Genomic DNA, 16,158 nt, shown 5'->3' on the forward strand with positions numbered 1-16,158 from the left:
TTGGACTGAGATTTCACGTCTTCATTTGTAAAGTGGGAACAACATTAACTAGTGTGCAGAACTGAAACCTGTGGATTTTGCCTAGGCCAATAGCCACCATGTAGGAGAAACTCGGAAAAGAGTAACAGAACCTGAGATATGCAGGCCATACTACCTGTACTCAGGTTTTAATTAGGAAACAGTAAACTGTCATTCTATTCTATCACTTAAAGTAGATAATGTTTAGTATGGGATTATACAAAGACTCAAAAACATTTTCATCCATATACCTGAGAAGTTTCAATGATTTCATCCATAAACTAAACTTATTAAAAAGAGACACAATGAGCTTCTAGCATGCAAACCATGTAATATCAGGATAGGTGACTCTTTAATGAATAAATACAATTCCCAAATTGTCAAACATGTATTTGGTGAACACAATACACTGGTCAATGAATGATATAGATGAGGGCTCTGCCTTGTACACTCAAAAACAAAAACCCAGTAATGTCATGGAAAGGAATCAAAGGTTCACTTTAGATCGGATAATCAAGGAAGGTTTGCTGAAGAGGTAAAATTTAAACTGAACCCTAAATATTAAGAGGAGTGAGCCAGATAAAGAATCTCAAGGCAGGACAAGCCAGGCAGGGAGAACAGCTAGCACAAAGCCCAAAGGCAAGAACTGAGCATATCAGGAAGAGCCAGTGCGTCTTGAACAGTGAGTATTAAGGGAGAGGGTTTTACAGTGAGGACAGAGTGAAACACTACCAGAAGGCAGGGAGGTGGCAGGAGAGAAAGCCTTATGAGGAACACTGATTCTGTTTGAAGTGTCATTGGATGCCATTCCAGGACATTATATAAGGAATGACATGACCTAATTGCAATCAAATTTATCTGATTTGACAGTACAAGGTGTTTGAATCATGCGTCTCCTCTTTTTTCCCCCTGAGGTACCACTATTGGATCAGCTATCAAGTATCCAAGAGGTCCCCCACATTTCCTCAGAATATTATTTTAGGACACTGAAGTACTGAATTAAGTAGCTCTTATCAGGATTGAGAAATATCCTAGCTGTTTGAAAGGGGCACTTTCTTTCCATGCTTGTTTATTCTAGAATACTTAAGTCTAGACTACTTAAATATTTTTTATTGGGATGAGTGCTCACACTAAGTTGATTTTTATTGCTACTGTTGTAATTGGCAAAACACTAGTGAAATCCCCATATAGCATTAGCATTAAACAGAATTAGTTTTGCGATTTTGTGCTACTATCTATACTGAATATAAAGGCTATGGATCAAAAGAAATTAAGATTTTGATTGACAGAAGAGTATGCACTTAAAAGATTATAAGCAGGCAAAATAAACTGCATATTCCTTGAATCGAGATTAAAATACATACTGGTAAGCAAAATATAACCAATCAGAAGAAAAATGAAGCAAAGCAAATAACTTCAGTAAGTTGGATTTTACTGTTGCTACAAAAGATTTGATAACTAATTTTAAGAAGTGAAATCCTTCCAGAAGAAGCTTAGTGGACAGGCAAGATCAGGGAATACTTGTTATATACTCATAACTAAGCTGGCGAATAAGTAAAGTCAAGGTGGAGAAATCTTGTTAGATTGGTATAGTGCACAACCACTTTGCTTCTGGGAAAGGGAGAAAGCAATGTCATACATCTTGCATAATACTCCCTCTCTGGTAAGATTAGTTGATAACACAAGAGAATTTTCCCTGGCTTTACCTGACAGAAACTTGATTCATCTTCCAGCAAGAGCAATTTTTCTACCATATTCAGCAATAGGAGCTTCTGAAGGGGTTTCTTATCTCATTTCTTATTCATCAATCTCCAAAAGACATGTTAGAAACAGCAAAATGTAAATCTCTTTATAACTAAATTAATCCAATTCTTTTCATTTGTCTTTCACAGGAGACAGCCTCATTGTCAGCTGAGCATATGTAACAAATGCTTGTCACTCCTGAGTGCTCAAAGAGGAAGATCTAAAAGAGAGATCATTTCTTTTGACAAATGTATGTTAACACAAGAAACTACCTTTTTCTCTAATGATTTACTTGTCATGTATTTTTTTAAATTTCTATCCATAATTTATGGAGGAAGACTAGGATAACCACTTCAAATAATTATAGTTCTGATGAGACACATCCTCTGGGTTTCTTAATGTAGCATTTCGTCAAAATGGATAAGAAAAAACATAACTCTATACTTGCCGATTTTTATAAAATAGTCTTATTAAAATGCAAATGTTAACCTTTCACCTGTATTAATATAAATCCTCCACCACAAAATTTAATTGAAAGTAAAAGAAAAGCAATTCTTCATTTAAGGAAAGTATTCTTCATAAAAGAAAAGAAATTTCTCCAATAGATTGTTTTACCCAATATATCGTTACCATTTGGAAAGTAGAATTTTTTTTCTCTAAGTAAACTTCTCTTGAAAATTTTCAGATGTATGGCCACAGTTTCTATGCTATGAAGAAATAAAATTTTATAAAGGAAACCCCAAACAAAATATGTATGTGAATTTTGTTCTTTCATTTCAAAAGAAGTTTAAAATATTTTGCATGAACAATTTTTAACATCTAATGGATATTAATACTAACATTTGATAAACAAAAAATTTGGCATCTTTCACTGTTTTTATAATAGATACTTTAAGTCTGCATCATTCTCCAACATACCTTAAACTTCTTCTGTTTATCATTTAAATATTTCTATTTTTTGTCAAGTTTTTTAATCACTGACATATGATTGTGTTTGAAAGCTATAAAGTTATGGAAATAACTTAAAATTTCTTCTATAAATGACATCATTATTATGAATCCACTTTGCCACTTTGCTTCAGAAACAACTTCAGGTGGTTTTAAAAGAAATATTAAATACAGTTAAATGAATAAATAAAGTGAGAATAATTGGGCAAATACAAGACAAAGCAAAACATAAAACTCAACCCAAAAATGAGACTAAATCAAGACTGTATACCATGGGCTTTATCATGGGCTAACCACAATTTTGCTTTTAAGCTATTCATCAGATAGCTTAGGAAGGAAAATGTAGTAAATTATATATTTCAAACTATCCTTAAGAGAAATACACCAAACCAAATGAACAGGAAAATCACAATGATTCCTAATGACAATATCAGAAAAGAAGGTCTCTTAATGTTCCCCAAATGAAAAGTCTAATAATAATGGAGTGAATATCTTCATAGCTGCAGTGTCCCCCCCCTTTCCTTTTTACCCCCATAGATTCTCTCAGTGGGCCCATGGCATTAAATAAATAAGAGCAATTCCTACAAAAATTCCTTAAAATGAACCATTTGATGTAGCAAGCTTCCAGGCAACACTTCCTTCAATTGTTTCTCTTTGATAATCTTTTGAGAAATAGGATATGGCAGGGAGTTTGAGTCTGTATTCACTAGTGACTTTTTAAATGTTTTGTTCTTCTAGGTTAGCAGTTCAGAACAAAGCCTTAACTGATGGATGAGAATAAAGAAGGGTTTGGGGAACGAGGAGCCTAACGTGGATGTGTTATAAATGGAAGACTAACCCAACTCCTCCAAGAGGGAAGTCAGGTGAATACCACGTGTAGGGCCAGGGTTCCCTTACAAATTAATTTTGAACCCACTCTGCCAGAAAACTAGACCATTAAGGAGGAAATTTGTCCTCTCTTGACTTGAGGAAAGTATATTTGATAATTATTATAACATAAATGTCATAATTATACTTTAAATATGACTTTAAATGTTGTTATTATTATAATCATAATGAGTATTTAGTGAGTGCTTATTGAATGTAACCAGTGTAACATTCAAGGGCACTGATTCATAGATTGATAGAATTATTATGCAATTTTATAGATAAGAAATGAGGTTAAGAAGTCAGCCCAAGGTCATGTAGTTATTGTATAGCAGAACCAACAACTGAAGCCAGGAGTTCTGGCTCTGAAGTCTAGACTCCACTGCTACTATGAATCACAGGGGGTTAGAAGGGAGTATTTTTCTAACAATTTGAATATTTTATAGCTTTTATTTAACTTTAAAAAATACTTTAAAAACTGTTTTCCTTTGGGGGGCACCTGGGCAGTTCAGTCGGTGAAGCATCCAACTCTTGATCATGGCTCAGGTCATGATCTCACAGTTGGTGAGATCGAAACCCTGAGTCAGGCTCTGCACTGACCCCATGGAGCCTATTCTGGATTTTCTCTCTTCCTCTGTCTCTGCGCATCGCCCCCCTCAAAATAAATAAGAAAACTTTTAAAAAAGTGTTTTCCTTTGGAAACACTTTATAATTTATAATAATTTATATAATTAAATTTATATAATTTAAAACAATTGTATATGTGTGAGAAAAGTTGATCTATAGGAAAATACACTATTTTTTTAAATATATCAAATATTGTTGGTAATCATGCTAAGCAAACAGAACTCTGCAAACTCAGGAGAAAGTGATTGTCTATTATTTATTTATGAAACATATTTTTAAAATGATTGCTTACATACATGTATAAAATTTATCATTAAAATTCAAAGAAAAATAATATCAGATATAATTTTTCAGAGACAGAATGCCCTCTCAATGCTCCCTCATCAGTCAGTTGAGATCTAAGGATTTTAATGAACTGAATGACATAATAGTTACTCTTATCTTTCAAACAAACTCAACTCTTTGCATAGACTAGTGCCCTTGCCCCTCAGCCTATGAGAATAATCATTAATTCTGCTCCCTAAATATTTCCCACATTGCATTTCCCAGCCCTCTTGTTTTGGGATGGAGCCATTTGACAGATTCTACCAGGTGAATAGTTAGCAGAAGTTTCTTGACCAGCAATCTCCAAAAGAGAGTGGCCTAAAGTGAAGACTGCCCAGAACAGAGCCCCTAGCAAACCTATGATGGACCTATATTATGAATGAGAAATAAATCTTTGTTCTGTTATGGCCATGAGATTTCAAGTTTAGTTCCTGCCTTGGAAGATGCCTTGCTCATCCTTATCCACCTAAAGGCTCAGTTTCCAGTAAAGGTGTATCCATTTTTTTTTAATGTCTGCATTTGTCTGATTTTTAGTTCATTAAATTATATAAAAAATTGGTGAATTACCTAGATCAGTGTTTTGTAAAATATATTCCATAGTAAGTTTGCAGAAAATTAAAATTGCATAGAGATTCCAATGTTCATTAGCACATTAGGGTTCTGAATTCCCACAGCAAATACACTCCCTTATGATTTAGCTTCAGCATTAGGATGTTAGTACTACTTTACCACTTAGAAACACCCACAGAGCACAGTGAGTGGCAATATATCAGTGCTATTATTAGTCACATCTGACAGGGAGGGAATGGAATGCCCTCTGGGATATCACATACAGAATCTTCAAATGCACCAGCATCCTGTTTCTTAGGTTGGGAATTGTGTGCAAAGGTGTTTCTGCTGTCATTCTTTAAAGTGCACATATAATTACATATACCCTTTTGAGTGTGTGGTATGTTTCACAATTTTAAAAAGTTTTAAGTAGGAGCCCATGGGTGGCTCAGTCAGTTGAGCATCTGACTCTTGATTTCGGCTCATGTCATGATCACAGGGTCATGGAATAGAGCCCCGTGTCAGGCTTCACGCTAAGTGTGGAGCCTGCTTAGGACTCTCTCTCTTCCTCTGCTCTCCCCCCGCCCTCCCAACCCGTGCATGCTCTCTCTCTCTCTCTTTCTCTCTCTAAAACAAAATAATAACTGGGGCACCTGGGTGGCTCAGTCGGTTGAGCATCTGACTTCTGCTTAGGTCATGATCTCACGGTTCATCATGGGTTGGAGCCCCACATCAGGCTCTGTGCTGGAGAGCTCACAGCCTGGAGCCTGCTTGAGGTTCTGTGTTTCCCTCTCTCTCTGCTCCTCCCTTCCTTGTACTCTGTCTCTCTCTCTCTCTCAAAAATAAATAAACATTAAAAAGTTTTTTTAAATAAACATTAAAAAATAAAATAATAAAAAATAAAATAATAAGTTTTAAGTAAACACATTAGTGGAAGAAGGGAAATTTTAGACACACTTGAAAAATTTGACGACTACATTTCTCTCTTCACAGGGAAAAAGACATAATGGCAGGTTTAGCATATTTTCTACAAAAAAAACTAATGAGACTATAAATATATTTAAAATTATCAATGATACTAATGCATTATTATTTTATAATTTAAAGCACAGATGTGTTAGATGTATCAATAATTCCAAATTATCTAAAGCATGGTAGAATGATAATAAATGAAGTGATGTCCAAGTAAAATTTTCAAGTTATTTACCCGTATTAAATAATTTTACGGAGGATGCTTAATTTGTAACTTTTAGAATGTGTGAATTAATTTCTATGATTCTTCAGAAAATGTCAACAGTGATATGTAACCTTTTTAGAAAAGGCTGTGGTTTTCAGCTGGAAGCTATTTCTGTAGTTGTAAAATTTTGCTGAGGCAAAAAGTGTTAGTTCCATGACCTCAGGCATTTCATTTTTGTCAGGGTCCACCTTGGGCCTTAGGTCACTAAAATACACTTACCTTAAGAGAAAACATGCCGTTTCTTCATTGCTCAACATGTTTAAATTCTCCATCCAGCCGGCTGCCTTTACGGATATCTTCATAACCATGACTTCTTTCACTTTTATTTGGTTTTGAGTGTGTCTTTGCATTATCAACATGTATGTAAGGGGGCCTATTTTAAAGGAAATATGATGGGCATTTTCTGATTTGTACTGCACATATTCATCCCAGGCTGTACAATTTCATAAAACTGACAGAAGCACATAGAATCCACATTGAATTTCTCACCCACCCACATTTTTCAAAATGCACAGCTCCAAAGAGATCAGAAGAACTATCTCAGAGGGTCATGCGGTCCTTAAGTGTATACATCAACATTTCCAAAGGGCGTGCTTCTTCATGCTGCGTACCCAGTTCCCCTCCAAGTGGTAAGGAGATTCCAGGGTTGTGAAACAGTACACACCAGGTAACTCGTGTGACTGCTGGTCAGAACTCCCTCGGGAGTATGTTCCTCATTCCAACCTTAGCTTTCTCCTGTGGAGGGCATGGCGTTTTCTCAAAACCTCATGACCACGTAGCTTAGTAAAATCATGAAGCATTGGCATTGTCTTGCCCACTTTACCAAACTTTATGCTAATAACATACACTAAAGTGAATAAAAATAAAACAGAATCACAGTCCAATATTTTATGAACGTATTGAGGAATGTAAGACCTTTTAAAGGAACAAAATGTAAGTTTGTGCTTGTGAAACCTTTGGAAGTGTTAACAGGCATGTGGTATATTACATAGTGATGTATCCGTAACTTAATGAAGTTTTTATTCTTCACAAATGATATTTTTGTTCAATCGCTAACATTAGGTTTTAATGGATAGGAAAGCATTTTTTAGCAAATATATTTCTGCAGAGTTCTCTTTTGCTAATATTAAACTACTTTGAACACAAGACTTTTGTAATATAAAATCTGTTCAAGACATTATCACTATAGAAGAAATTGAAATGCTGGAGAATGGAGTTCTCATTTGCAAATCTTTCAATGATTGCTCTGGCAAGTTTGTTGCAAACTTTATATCCATCACAATTTAAAAGGGAAACAAATTTATATAATTCTCAAACAAGTCACTTTGGACAAATAATCTACTCAAAACCACTTGAAAGCTGTGCATTTGAAAAATATGTGTAGATGAGAAATTCAATATGGATTATAAATTCTGTTGGCAAAGAATTTTGGTGACAATAAAGTTAAGATCCCCCCCTATAATCAGAAGTAAGGCAAGGATGCCCTTTTTCCACTGCTATTTAACATTATGTCAGAGTAATTAGTCAAATGGAAGTAGACAAGAAAATCAAGGCTTAAGAACAGGCCAAAAATAAAAATAAAAATAAAAAAATAAAATTATTTCTACCAGCTGATAATTTTACATTAAATCTTATAAGAATCAATAACTCAAAAATTAATAAAGTAGCAGAATACAGAATTAGCATTCAAAAATCAAAAGCCTATGTGCTTCCAAGCAACAAAGTAGAAGACATATTGGAAGAGAAAAAAAGCTATATATAATAGCATAATGAAAATAAAATATCTAAAAATAAACAATAAGAACTATTTAAATACATATGAGGAAATTTCTTTAAACTCCTGAAAGACTCCTGAAAATAGATTTGAACAAATGGAAAACATCTCTTTTCCTTGGATAGAATAACTTAAGTTTATAAATACGTTAAGTCTTTCCTAGGTAATAACTTAGATTTAATGTAAACTGAAACAAATGTACATTTTTGAACTACAAAAATCACTATGAAAAAAATATGTAGGAACATTCTAAGGAAAAAAAATCAGTGAGGGACTAATTCTGCCAGACTTGCAACATAAAGCTATATAGCTATAAAGATACTATATTAAAAGTAAGGTACTCATCCATTACAGCTGAAAGAGTAGAAAGACCAGGAAAAGACACCAAAATTCATAGAAATTTAGAATTTTATAAAGGTGGTTTTTATATCCCTTGAGGAATAATTACCTTTAAATGGTTGGGGACCATTTATGGAGTGTGCCCAAGGAAGAAGAGGATAAGAAATCTCTCCCTGAGGATTTTTACTGAATAGGGTTGTAAAGAGTGAAGAATTTTTTGAATGTTGATGTGGTTTCAAGACTTTTTTAGCATGCTTGAATGCTGATTAAAATAGAAGAAACTCATGAGCAAGGAAAGAGAATGGAGAATTACAGGAACAGGGTATTTTGGCAGATGAAAAGCATGCAAATCTAGATTTTGGATGCTATATTATAAGAGGGAGAGTAATACATATGAATATAGATGAAGGCAGGCTTGTATATATTTGGCTGGAGCAAGTGAAATTCAAAAAAAAAAAAAAAGCTATCTCTAATCATATCAGGAAATGATCCAAAGTGAGGGAGAGCTAGACATTAAAAAAAAAAAAAAAAGAATTAGCTTACTATGATATTTAATACAATCATCTTAAGACAATAACTAGTGAACATCACCAATTCTCATAACAAAGAATTATAGGGAAAAACATACACCAAAGAATCCACACCGATTAAAACAGTAAATCATCTTATGCTGATAAGCGGAGAGAAAAAGCAAATATGAGAGCAGTTACATCAAGATCATTAAATAAGGTAGATCAGATTTCTCATCAGTAGGCAACAGGAAATCAAACTCTTAAGTAAAACTTGGGGCACCTGGGTGGCTCAGTCAGTTGAGTATCCAACACTTGATTTCAGTTCAGGTCATGATCTCACGGTTCGCGAGATCAAGCCCCGCATTGGACTCCATGGTGACAGCTGGAAGCCTGCTTGGGATTCTCTCTCTGCTCCTCTCCTGCTCATGCTCTTGTTCGCAAATAATAAATAAATAAACTAAAACAAGTAAGTATTATCAACCACTGAAAAGAAGGAGAAGGAGGAAGAGGAGGAGGAGAAAAGGGGAAAAGGAGGAGGAGGAGGGGGAAGAGGAGGAGGAGAAAAAGGAGGAGGAAGAGAAAGGGGAAAAAGGAGGAGGAGGAGAAAGAAAAGAAGGAGGAGAACTAGTAGTGGCAGTAGTCAGTGATAATAAAAAAGAGCTGTCCTTTCTCATAGTTTATATTATTACCTAAATAAACAAAAATCCATGAAGTTCTATATTAGAGCAAACAAATTCAACAAGATTGCTGCTACACCACCAAAACAGAAGCACAGTTTTATTTCTGTACAGCAGCAAAACCAACTAAGAAATGTTATTTAAACAAAATATCCCATTCACTATTACAGAAAAAAAAAAAAACTTGTTTTATCTCGGAAAAATGTTCACATAGACATGTGAGAATTTTATGAATAAAATTATAATCACAATATACGCTGGACATCATGCCTTATTTGACTAAAAGTGATTCTACTCTTCTTGACAATTTTTTTTTCATATTTTTCTTAATCGGAAGGAACGTAAACTGTTCCCTGGTTTAGAGGCATTATTTTGATCAACAGAATACAGGGGGAAATCTGCTAGGCTTCTTTGGAAGATTTTCCTATTAGGAAGGCCATAGTATATTTTAAAAAATACTCCGTCCTGTGACATTCCAGGAATCCTGCATTTTAAAGCATGCAGATGTGCTGTGTGAAGCTGAAGAACTTCTGGCCACAAGGAAAGTCAGAAGTTAGAGACATGACATTGTCATTGTCTCATACACCAATGTTAGCAACTGCTCACTTCCAGATTTGTTATTATGCAAGAAAAAATATTTACTTTTAAGATACTAGAATTGATACATTTTATTGACTGATACCAGAAATCGTTTTTCTGATGTAAGGATGCTTAATGATAAATATCCTGTTCATAGATAGAAAGATCCCAGTTTGGAAAAGTTAAATGTTTGATGATAGCAAGGGTATTGAATAATTATTTGCTGTATAACAAACCATCCCTAGAACTCAGTGGCTTAAAACAAGAACCATTATTTGCCCATAATACTGAGAATGAACACTTTGGGCTAGGCTCTTCTGGACACTTCTTTTGGATCTTCCTTAGGATCACTCACACAGTTTTAATCTTCTTCTGGCTCAAAAGGGCTAGATGACCCAAGGAGGCTTCAGTCACGGGTCTGGCTGTTGGCTCTGGCATCTCTTTTCTTTTTTCCATATTCTATCTTTCTCCAGCAAGATAAATGAGGCTTCTTTATATGATATTCTATATGCTCTGAAGAAGGAAAGGCAGAATCTGCAAGACCTCTTGAGACCTAGGCTTTGGAATTCACATAATATAATGTCTACCAAATTCTATTTGTCAAAGCCTATCACAGGACAAGCCCAAATTCAGTGAGGAGGGAATCCACTCTACCTCTTGAAAGGAGTAGCTACCAAATGTTGTGGCCATGTCTTCAATCTCTATCAAAGTTAGGGCAAGAATATATGTAAATGTTTAGGGATTGTTGATGGTGGTATAAAAATCTTGATAAGTTTCAAGAAGAGTTAGGCAATACACATTAGAATTAGATACACGCATGTCTTCCAAACTAGCAATTCCACTTCTATGGATAAACTTTAAAGACAGTTTTATATATGTGTACAGGAAAGGAAGTATAAGAATACAAATCAGGGGCACCTGGGTGACTCAGTCTATTAAGTGTACATCTCTTGATTTTGGCTCAGGTCATGATCTCCCAGTTCATGAGTACAAGCCCTGCATCGGGCTCTGTGTTGACAGTGTGGAGCCTGCTTGGGATTCTTTTTTTTTTTTTTTTTTTTTAATTTTTTTTTTCAACGTTTATTTATTTTTGGGACAGAGAGAGACAGAGCATGAACGGGGGCCTGCTTGGGATTCTTACCCTCCCTCTCTCTCTCTGCTCCTCCTTCAAAATAAATAAACTTTAGAAAAAGGCATACAAATGACAAAGTTGTATATAAATGGAAATAATTGGAAACCATCTAATTTCCACCAGCTGGATATATAGAGTCCATTTATAAACAGACTGTATGGTACTAGTTAAAATGAGTGATCTAAGAGCTATATGTATCAATATGTATTAATTCTGAAATTATAATCTCAAATGAAAAATCAAGCTACAAAAGGAAATGTATAGTATGATACAGCTAATATAAATTTAAGTAATATGATACATATTCATCTATAACAATATATATAGTAAGTAACAGTATGAAAAAAAAATACTAGGAAAGATAGGAACCAGCATAGTGTTTATCTCTGACCCTAGGAGGATAAGAATGTAGTAGAATTGAAACATTTTGTTTCTTAATATACATCTGAAGCAATTTGGACAAATATTCATAAAACCGTTCTGGGGTATAGACTGGTGTCTGTTCTATTACCCTCTACAGTCCTTGCCTGCTTGAAATCTTGCAGAGTTAAGAAATATTTAAAGGAAATATAGTCAGATTGTGTTTGCATAAAATATCTTTAAGAATTTATAAAACTAATTAGTACCAGCGGGTGTCTTTGAGGAAGGGAATCAGAGAACTGAGGGATATGTAAAGAAGACCTTGCACTTTCTACCTTTTGATACTCTTTGAATTTTTATAATATTATGTTACCTTTTAAAATATAGTATTTCTCCATAATGATTATGCCTTGCCTGAAAATGTGAGATAAATCACACAACCTCTTGCCCATTCTTCAGTTTGAATGACTTAGATGATCCTCATTATATATTCTTTGAGAGACCTCTGTCTGTCACCCTCATTTGATGCAAACCTTTCAGTTGGTTCCCCATTCCGTTTATGGAACACTTTTTTGACATTCTCTGGGGCTACTGGAAATTTTCTATTCTCATAAAATTCTGACAAGGCCACATTCATTCTGCCCTTTTGCTCTCATTGTCATTTACAGGTCAGGTTATGTCAAACCAATGCTCATTTGTTTTACCATATGCTATTTGAAATCACACAAGTCTGAAAAGCCTGAAGCCCAGAACATGAAGCAACAGTTAAAGAAAAATGTTATAGATTATACATTTGAAAATGAGTTTCATGAAAGTTTTCAGTTCTGTTTCAAATGAAAAATGAAAAATTGATATCCATTTCATATCATTTATTTTGGTGCTTGTTAAATGAGGTAGTCTTTTTCATTTATACCTTCAGCAAATAATATAGGGAGCCTCTTGTATACCAAGTACTGTTTTTAGAACAAAACTAAGTCCTTTCCCTCATGAATCTTACCTTACTGGGGATAGACAGACAACTACTAAACCATTGTATGTGGCTGATTGTGATAAGCAATATGGAGTGAAATGAACCAGGTGAGGAGAATAAAAAGAGTGGAATCATGGGAGATGCTACTCCTTCACAGAGAGTGGTTGTCAGAAAATGTATAATTTATAAACTGTTACTTAATCAGAGACGTTGGAAAATGAATGTGTTTTCTTTGGAGTGTTCCAGGCAGAGGGAACAGCATGAGCAATGGTCTTAAGGGGAAATGTGCATAGTGTGCCCAAGAAACAGCAGATCACATAACTTCTGTGGAGAGGAAAGAAATACATAGGGAAAAGATCAGAGAGGGTAGTTAAAGTTCACACTGGGACCCGGTAAGACATTTTTTAAAAGCCATTGAAACTACTTTGGCTACCTCAGTGAGGGTTTTTAAGCAGAGGAATAGTGTGTAGAGGAGAAAGGGTGGGAGCTGGAAGACCACAAGGAGGCAAGATATGACCGTGGCTTGGCGTATCAAGATATTTGGGGACGGGGGAAACAACAAAAATCATCATGTGTGATTACTTTTCTTTTTCTTTTTCTTTTTTTTTTAAGTATGATTTAGTTATTTTGAGAAAGAGCATGAGCAGGGGAGGGGTAGAGAAAGAGGGAGAGAGAAAATCCCAAGCAGACTCTCTGCTTCACACAGAGCCTCCTCACATGGGTCTCAAACTCATGAAACATGAGATCATGACCTGAGCCGAAACCAAGAGTTGGAAGCTTAACTGACTGAGCCACCCAAGTGCCCCTATTTTTATTTTTCTATTTCTATGTTTGTTTTAGAAAAGTACATTGTAATCACAGTAATGAAGCTGAAAATATTTACTGGACCTATATACTCTTGAAAATTATACAATTTGAAATTCATAATGGAATGAGTTGATTTTTCCATGTCTAATTTAAAGTACACCTAGTTTAAGCTGTTTTTAGTCTAAAATTACTATGGCCACAGAATACAGCTGTGGAGCCCTCTACTACTCATTCACCCCATGTTAGAGCAGACCCAAAACTTACTGAGGACTCTCATGCTCAGGCCCTATGTAAGTAGCTGTAATGGTCTAGAAATTGTAATGGCTTGTTCTGACTTGGGCGTTCGTTAGGATTTCAGTGCTCTGTTAGAGGTTGCCAATCAGACCCAGCTCTGGTACGTATTAAAGCATCTGACCGCGCACTCGACCAGCAACAGTCTAGAATTTTTGCAACCAGGATAATTTACAGAGTATGAAATAAAACTCACTCAATACCTCTCAAAAGCTCCACTAAAAAGCAAAACACATTAGAATTGTATAAAAATTATGAAGTTATCCTATAACCTCAGACCTATGTTCTAAATTGGGCATGATAAAACAATGATCTATCTGATCTACAATATTTAGCAAATAAATTATATTTAAACAAATGTGAATGAGATTATTTTCTCCCAATATTGACTCTTCCCAACTTCCGTCTAAATAAGTTTGGGTGTATTCCTTCCTAAAATGAAGATTGCATTTACCAGCCTCCCTTGCAGCCAGGAGTGGCTAGGTGACTAAGTTCTGTTCAGTCAGATATGATCAGAAGTAAATACGCACTGTATTATTTAGGGTTCTCCAGAAAACCAAAAACAATAGCATGCAGACATATTCAGATGTATTTTGAGGAATTGGGGCACGTGTTTAGTGAAGTCTGGCAAGTCCAAAGTCTGCAGTGTAGGTCAGCAGGCTGGAAGTCTAGGGAAGAGCCAGTGGTGTAGCTTAAGACTGAAGGACATCTGCTGGAAGAATTCCTTCTTGCTCAGAGGGAGGTCAGTCTTTGTTCTCTTAAGGCCTTCTGTTTATTGGATGAGAGCTATTCCACACTATGGAGGGCAGTCAAAGTCTACTGATTAAAGTGTTAGTCTCACCCCCTCAAAAAACCTCACACAAATAGCCAGAATTCCAGGCCTAGCCAATTTGACACATAAATTAAGCATCACAGCAACTTCTAGTACATGCTTCTAGTACATGCTTTTAAAAAGAATAGGTATTATTTCTTTTTCTCTGTTTCTATCTTGCTGTAGCTTGAAGGTGGATATGGTATTGAGCTTTCATAAACAATATGAATGAGGTCAACACCTTAAGGATGGTCAAGCAAAAGAAAGAACCGACCTGGACAGAAGATACCAGCTAAAAAATTTCGTGTAAAAAAATAAATAAATAAATAAATTAAAAAAAAAAAAAAAAAGGGGCGCCTGGGTGGCGCCAGGTCACGATCTCGCGGTCCGTGAGTTCGAGCCCCGCGTCAGGCTCTGGGCTGATGGCTCAGAGCCTGGAGCCTGTTTCCGATTCTGTGTCTCCCTCTCTCTCTGCCCCTCCCCCGTTCATGCTCTGTCTCTCTCTGTCCCAAAAATAAATAAACGTTGAAAAAAAAAATAAAATAAATAAAAAATTTCGTGTAAGAGAAAAAAAAAAAAACATTGTGTTATAGGTAACTATTACTTTGTAATTTCTGATAATAGCTGCTGAATTTATATCTTAACTAGCATACAAATTTTGAGATACTTTCACTTAAAAACCCATGATAAAAGAAAGTTACATCTACAGTAATAGAACTTTCTCATTGCATTTTTCTTTAGATATGCTTTCTTCAAAAGTAGAAGGCTGGACATAATGGCCCAATTGACATTGCTCCTGATGAGAGGCATTGTATCATTAGCAATTATTAGTTGGATGATTACACATAATTATTTAATTGAAAAAATGAACCTTTTAATTTAGTAATGCTTATTTTTAAAACATGTTTTAACATTTATTTATTTTTGAGAGACAGCGCATGAGCAGGATAGGGGCAGAGGAGGGGACACAGAATCCAAAGCAGGCTCCAGGCTCTGAGCTGTCAGTCAGCACAGAGCTCCAGGCAAGTCTCAAACCCACCAACCACGAGATCATGACCTGAGCCAAAGTCAGACACTTAACCGACTGAGTCCCCCAGGCACCCCTGGTAATGCTTATTTTTGTCAAAGTACTGGGAACTAAAGATTCTAGGATGAAGAAAGCACACATAATTCAAATCTCAGAGATTCAGGCCTAACAGGAGAGAAAACAATTCAAAAGCAATTTGAAAAAAACAAAAACAAAAACAAAAACAAAAAAAAACCATTGTGATACCTGCTATCATGGAAGAACGACTGGGAAGGCATAAAATATGATAACTCTGGTCTTATATATACCTTTTTTGTATATTTGTGTGCACACACCTAAGGTTGGACCAAAGGGAGGTCATCCTGTAGGAAGAGATAATTAAGCCACGAGAAAAATAATGTGAAGTTGTTAGCTAGGTGAAGAGAATAATGATAATCATAGTAGATTAAATAGCAAGTGCAAAAGGTTTAGGATGAGACAGTATTGAAATAACTGAGTATGAAAGTAGAGTGTGAGAGGTAGCTAATAGTGAGGCCCCAGAAGATGTTGTGAACTATTGGAGGAGA

The sequence above is a fragment of the Lynx rufus genome, unplaced genomic scaffold (assembly GCF_022079265.1).
Source record: "Lynx rufus isolate CCGP_SWC_20201006 ecotype Redwood Valley unplaced genomic scaffold, mLynRuf1.p SCAF_3, whole genome shotgun sequence".
Classification (NCBI taxonomy): domain Eukaryota; kingdom Metazoa; phylum Chordata; class Mammalia; order Carnivora; family Felidae; genus Lynx; species Lynx rufus.